The sequence below is a fragment of the Bombina bombina genome, chromosome 7 (assembly GCF_027579735.1).
Source record: "Bombina bombina isolate aBomBom1 chromosome 7, aBomBom1.pri, whole genome shotgun sequence".
In the NCBI taxonomy this organism is placed as follows: Eukaryota; Metazoa; Chordata; class Amphibia; order Anura; family Bombinatoridae; genus Bombina; species Bombina bombina.
Genome location: NC_069505.1, coordinates 620,844,434 through 620,853,555, shown reverse-complemented (window position 1 = coordinate 620,853,555; position 9,122 = coordinate 620,844,434). Strand labels below are relative to the sequence as shown.

The 9,122-nt window shown below is 36.1% G+C and overlaps 1 protein-coding gene across 3 annotated transcripts in view; it reads left to right on the top strand.

Moving 5' to 3' along the window:
- The first annotated feature begins 292 nt into the window (after window positions 1-292).
- Window positions 293-9,122, top strand: part of LOC128635624 (zinc finger protein 614) — a 156,047-nt gene continuing 147,217 nt past the window's right edge. For all 3 annotated transcript variants that reach the window (XM_053688694.1, XM_053688695.1, XM_053688696.1), the window contains exon 1: window positions 293-392. The gene's annotated coding sequence lies outside the window, so the exon portion shown is untranslated. The remainder of the gene's footprint in view (window positions 393-9,122) is intronic.

Genomic DNA, 9,122 nt, shown 5'->3' with positions numbered 1-9,122 from the left:
TTATTTATATAAATATGAAGAGAGATTAGCAGATACTAGAGATATATAAGACTATAACCTATAACGTCACGCCCTCTGTGTCTAGTGTGTCTAGCTAAACTCTTTAGTCGCTCCGTCAGACCCCCACCTCCGCAAACACGTCAATCTAAACGACGAATTATCAAAGCTCTGCGCGGTGGGTTATGGGACATGTAGTCTCTATATTCTCTCTCTTCTTTATTCTGCAGCACAGCTTGTCCTTTGCTCGGGCCTTATTATATGTCTTCTCATTGGCGATCTCTTACCATCTGACCTCATCGCGCTGGTTTCTGGGTAATGTAGTACCTGAAGAAGTTTCCGACCTATTTGTTTAATAGAGGAGGCCTATTTGTTCACACGAAGCCAGCGAGCAGGTAAATAAAACGGTGATTATACGGGGACTGTGTGCCGGGACTTACCGGGGGACGGAGGGTGTTAGCTACCCAGCCTTATGTGGGTGATATTACTTCTATATTACACTTATATAGTTATAGTTTAGTACAATCTGTACAATACACACACATTGTACAGTACACAGTATACTACAGTACATAATACACTCATTATACAGTACTACATACACTGTATACTACACACACTGTACAGTACTACATACACTGTATACTACACACACTGTACACTATATAATACACTGTATACTACACACACTGTACAGTACATAATACACTGTATACTACACACACTGTACAGTACTACATACACTGTATACTACACACACTGTACACTACATAATACACTGTATACTACACACACTGTACACTACATAATACACTGTATACTACACACACTGTACACTACAGAATACACTGTATACTACACACACTGTACACTACAGAATACACTGTATACTACTACACACACTGTACAGTACAGAATACACTGTATACTACACACACTGTACACTACATAATACACTGTATACTACACACACTGTACACTACAGAATACACTGTATACTACACACACTGTACACTACAGAATACACTGTATACTACTACACACACTGTACAGTACAGAATACACTGTATACTACACACACTGTACAGTACATAATACACTGTATACTACACCCACTGTACACTACATAATACACTGTATACTACACACACTGTACACTACATAATACACTGTATACTACACACACTGTACAGTACATAATACACTGTATACTACACCCACTGTACACTACATAATACACTGTATACTACACACACTGTACAGTACATAATACACTGTATACTACACACACTGTACAGTACATAATACACTGTATACTACACACACTGTAAACTACATAATACACTGTATACTACACACACTGTATACTACATAATACACTGTATACTACACACACTGTACACTACATAATAAACTGTATACTACTACACACACTGTACACTACAGAATACACTGTATACTACTACACACACTGTACAGTACATAATACACTGTATACTACACACACTGTACACTACATAATACACTGTACACTACATAATACACTGTATACTACACACACTGTACACTACATAATACACTGTATACTACACACACTGTACACTACATAATACACTGTATACTACACACACTGTACACTACATAATACACTGTATACTACACACACTGTACAGTACAGAATACACTGTATACTACACACACTGTACAGTACAGAATACACTGTATACTACACACACTGTACACTACATAATACACTGTATACTACACACACTGTACAGTACAGAATACACTGTATACTACACACACTGTACACTACATAATACACTGTATACTACACACACTGTACAGTACAGAATACACTGTATACTACACACACTGTACAGTACAGAATACACTGTATACTACACACACTGTACAGTACAGAATACACTGTATACTACACACACTGTACAGTACAGAATACACTGTATACTACACACACTGTACACTACATAATACACTGTATACTACACACACTGTACACTACATAATACACTGTATACTACACACACTGTACACTACATAATACACTGTATACTACACACACTGTACAGTACATAATACACTGTATACTACACACACTGTACAGTACATAATACACTGTATACTACACACACTGTACACTACATAATACACTGTATACTACACACACTGTACACTACATAATACACTGTATACTACACACACTGTACACTACATAATACACTGTATACTACACACACTGTACAGTACATAATACACTGTATACTACACACACTGTACAGTACAGAATACACTGTATACTACACACACTGTACAGTACAGAATACACTGTATACTACACACACTGTACAGTACAGAATACACTGTATACTACACACACTGTACAGTACAGAATACACTGTATACTACACACACTGTACACTACATAATACACTGTATACTACACACACTGTACACTACATAATACACTGTATACTACACACACTGTACAGTACAGAATACACTGTATACTACACACACTGTACAGTACAGAATACACTGTATACTACACACACTGTACAGTACAGAATACACTGTATACTACACACACTGTACAGTACAGAATACACTGTATACTACACACACTGTACAGTACATAATACACTGTATACTACACACACTGTACACTACATAATACACTGTATACTACACACACTGTACACTACATAATACACTGTATACTACACACACTGTACACTACATAATACACTGTATACTACACACACTGTATACTACATAATACACTGTATACTACACACACTGTATACTACACACACTGTACAGTACAGAATACACTGTATACTACACACACTGTACAGTGCAGAATACACTCTATACTACATACACACTGTACAGTACAGAATACTCTGTATACTACACACACTGTACAGTACATAATACACTGTACAAAAATATTACAAAAGGTAGAAAGTGTAGAACTTTAAATTATTGGACTACACACAAGACAGGGATTTCAGCACAAATAATTTATTTAGATTGAATAATCACACAAAAATAGTTGTTGAAATAAAATACTGAGTATCCTCAAAGAATGCAAATCCACATATTGGATAGGATGTCATTTATTCCTCAAACAGACAAGTGAACCATTTTTTAGTACTCTAGAGCAAGGACAATTTTGTATTGTGTGTAGTCCAATAATTTAAAGTTCTACACTTTCTACCTTTTGTAATATTTGTGTATAGTATTTTAAGGGTCTGCACAATGCTCCTTCATATAAGGTAATATTTAAAATTCCTGAAGTTAAATTGTACACTCAGGATAATATATTGTTAAGGCCATCTCCCTACCCCTTAGTTATATACATAATACACTGTACTACACATACACCGTACAGTACATAATACACTGTATACTACACACACTGTACACTACATAATACACTGTATACTACACACACTGTACACTACATAATACACTGTATACTACACACACTGTACACTACATAATACACTGTATACTACACACACTGTACAGTATATAATACACTATACTACACACACTGTACAGTATATAATACACTGTATACTACACACACTGTACAGTGCAGAATACACTCTATACTACATACACACTGTACAGTACAGAATACTCTTTATAATACACTGTACTACACATACACTGTACAGTACATAATACACTGTATACTACACACACTGTACAGTACATAATACACTGTATACTACATACACACTGTACAGTACAGAATACACTGTATACTACACACACTGTACAGTACATAATACACTGTAAACTACACACACTGTACAGTACATAATACACTGTATACTACAAACACACTGTACAGTACATAATACACTGTATACTACAAACACACTGTACAGTACATAATACACTGTACAGTACATAATACACTGTATACTACACACACTGTACAGTACATAATACACTGTATACTACATACACACTGTACAGTACATAATACACTGTATACTACATACACTGTATACTACACACACTGTACAGTACATAATACAGTGTATACTTCATACACACTGTACAGTACATAATACACTGTATACTACATACACTGTACAGTACATAATACACTGTATACTACATACACTGTATACTACACACACTGTACAGTACATAATACAGTGTATACTTCATACACACTGTACAGTACATAATACACTGTATACTACATACACACTGTATAGTACATAATACACTGTATACTACATACACACTGTACAGTACATAATACACTGTATACTACATACACACTGTACAGTACATAATACACTGTCTACTACAAACACTGTACAGTACATAATACACTGTATACTACAAACACACTGTACAGTACATAATACACTGTACAGTACATAATACACTGTATACTACACACACTGTACAGTACATAATACACTGTATACTACATACACACTGTACAGTACATAATACACTGTATACTACATACACTGTATACTACACACACTGTACAGTACATAATACAGTGTATACTTCATACACACTGTACAGTACATAATACACTGTATACTACATACACTGTACAGTACATAATACACTGTATACTACATACACTGTACAGTACATAATACACTGTATACTACATACACTGTACAGTACATAATACACTGTATACTACACACACTGTACAGTACATAATACAGTGTATACTTCATACACACTGTATAGTACATAATACACTGTATACTACATACACACTGTATAGTACATAATACACTGTATACTACATACACACTGTACAGTACATAATACACTGTCTACTACAAACACTGTACAGTACATAATACACTGTATACTACACACACACTGTACAGTACATAATACACTGTATACTACACACACTGTACATCACATAATACACTGTATACTACACACATTGTCACATGGCACAGTACGCACAAACTGTAAAGTATAATACACACAGCGTACAGTACGCACAAACTGTAAAGTATAATACACACACTGTACAGTACGCACAAACTGTAAAGTATAATACACACACTGTACAGTACGCAGAAACTGTAAAGTATAATACACACACACTGTACAGTACGCACAAACTGTAAAGTATAACACACACACTGTACAGTACACACACTGTACAGTACGCACAAACTGTAAAGTATAATACACACACTGTACAGTACGCACAAACTGTAAAGTATAATACACACACTGTACAGTACGCACAAACTGTAAAGTATAATACACACACATACTGTACAGTACACACACTGTACAGTACGCACAAACTGTAAAGTATAACACACACACTGTACAGTACACACACTGTACAGTACACACACTGTACAGTACACACACTGTACAGTACGCACAAACTGTAAAGTATAATACACACACTGTACAGTACACACACTGTACAGTACGCACAAACTGTAAAGTATAACACACACACTGTACAGTACGCACAAACTGTAAAGTATAACACACACACTGTACAGTACACACACTGTACAGTACGCACAAAATGTAAAGTATAACACACACTGTACAGTACACACACTGTACAGTACGCACAAACTGTAAAGTATAATACACACACTGTACAGTACACACACTGTACAGTACGCACAAACTGTAAAGTATAATACACACACACTGTACAGTACACACACTGTACAGTACGCACAAACTGTAAAGTATAATACACACACACTGTACAGTACACACAAACTGTAAAGTATAATACACACACTGTACAGTACACACAGCGTACAGTACACACAAACTGTAAAGTATAATACACACACTGTACAGTACGCACAAACTGTAAAGTATAATACACACACTGTACAGTACACACAAACTGTAAAGTATAATACACACACTGTACAGTACGCACAAACTGTAAAGTATAATACACACACTGTACAGTACACACACTGTACAGTACGCACAAACTGTAAAGTATAATACACACACTGTACAGTACGCACAAACTGTAAAGTATAATACACACACTGTACAGTACACACACTGTACAGTACGCACAAACTGTAAAGTATAATACACACACACTGTACAGTACACACACTGTACAGTACGCACAAACTGTAAAGTATAATACACACACACTGTACAGTACACACAAACTGTAAAGTATAATACACACACTGTACAGTACACACAGCGTACAGTACACACAAACTGTAAAGTATAATACACACACTGTAAAGTATAATACACACACTGTACAGTACACACAAACTGTAAAGTATAATACACACACTGTACAGTACACACAAACTGTAAAGTATAATACACACACTGTACAGTACGCACAAACTGTAAAGTATAATACACACACATACTGTACAGTACACACACTGTACAGTACGCACAAACTGTAAAGTATAATACACACACACTGTACAGTACACACACTGTACAGTACGCACAAACTGTAAAGTATAATACACACACACTGTACAGTACACACAAACTGTAAAGTATAATACACACACTGTACAGTACACACACTGTACAGTACACACAAACTGTAAAGTATAATACACACACTGTACAGTACGCACAAACTGTAAAGTATAATACACACACTGTACAGTACACACACTGTACAGTACGCACAAACTGTAAAGTATAATACACACACTGTACAGTACACACAGCGTACAGTACACACAAACTGTAAAGTATAATACACACACTGTACAGTACACACACTGTACAGTACGCACAAACTGTAAAGTATAATACACACACTGTACAGTACACACACTGTACAGTACGCACAAACTGTAAAGTATAATACACACACTGTACAGTACGCACAAACTGTAAAGTATAATACACACACTGTACAGTACACACACTGTACAGTACGCACAAACTGTAAAGTATAATACACACACTGTACAGTACACACACTGTACAGTACGCACAAACTGTAAAGTATAATACACACACTGTACAGTACGCACAAACTGTAAAGTATAATACACACACTGTACAGTACACACACTGTACAGTACGCACAAACTGTAAAGTATAATACACACACTGTACAGTACACACAAACTGTAAAGTATAATACACACACTGTACAGTACACACACTGTACAGTACGCACAAACTGTAAAGTACAACACACACACACTGTACAGTACGCACAAACTGTAAAGTATAACACACACACACTGTACAGTACGCACAAACTGTAAAGTATAATACACACACTGTACAGTACACACAAACTGTAAAGTATAATACACACACTGTACAGTACGCACAAACTGTAAAGTATAATACACACACTGTACAGTACGCACAAACTGTAAAGTATAATACACACACTGTACAGTACACACACTGTACAGTACACACAAACTGTAAAGTATAATACACACACTGTACAGTACGCACAAACTGTAAAGTATAACACACACACTGTACAGTACGCACAAACTGTAAAGTATAATACACACACACATACTGTACAGTACACACACTGTACAGTACGCACAAACTGTAAAGTATAATACACACACACACACTGTACAGTACACACACTGTACAGTATGCACAAACTGTAAAGTATAATACACACACACACTGTACAGTACACACACTGTACAGTACGCACAAACTGTAAAGTATAACACACACACACTGTACAGTACACACAGCGTACAGTACACACAAACTGTAAAGTATAACACACACACTGTACAGTACACACAGCGTACAGTACACACAAACTGTAAAGTATAATACACACACTGTACAGTACGCACAAACTGTAAAGTATAATACACACACTGTACAGTACGCACAAACTGTAAAGTATAATACACACACTGTACAGTACACACACTGTACAGTACACACAAACTGTAAAGTATAATACACACACTGTACAGTACGCACAAACTGTAAAGTATAACACACACACTGTACAGTACGCACAAACTGTAAAGTATAATACACACACACATACTGTACAGTACACACACTGTACAGTACGCACAAACTGTAAAGTATAATACACACACACACACTGTACAGTACACACACTGTACAGTATGCACAAACTGTAAAGTATAATACACACACACACTGTACAGTACACACACTGTACAGTACGCACAAACTGTAAAGTATAACACACACACACTGTACAGTACGCACAAATTGTAAAGTATAATACACACACTGTACAGTACACACAGCGTACAGTACACACAAACTGTAAAGTATAACACACACACTGTACAGTACACACAGCGTACAGTACACACAAACTGTAAAGTATAATACACACACTGTACAGTACGCACAAACTGTAAAGTATAATACACACACTGTACAGTACGCACAAACTGTAAAGTATAATACACACACTGTACAGTACACACACTGTACAGTACACACAAACTGTAAAGTATAATACACACACTGTACAGTACGCACAAACTGTAAAGTATAACACACACACTGTACAGTACGCACAAACTGTAAAGTATAATACACACACACATACTGTACAGTACACACACTGTACAGTACGCACAAACTGTAAAGTATAATACACACACACACACTGTACAGTACACACACTGTACAGTATGCACAAACTGTAAAGTATAATACACACACACACTGTACAGTACGCACACTGTACAGTACGCACAAACTGTAAAGTATAACACACACACTGTACAGTACGCACACTGTACAGTACGCACAAACTGTAAAGTATAACACACACACACTGTACAGTACACACACTGTACAGTACGCACAAACTGTAAAGTATAACACACACACACTGTACAGTACGCACAAATTGTAAAGTATAACACACACACTGTACAGTACACACAGCGTACAGTACACACAAACTGTAAAGTATAACACACACACTGTACAGTACACAGCCACACACACATTGTATAAAGTGCACACATTTCCTTAGACCAGCACAGTTTGCAATTATGACACGTTATATATCTTACTTTATAAAATATAATCCAACTGTAAAACAC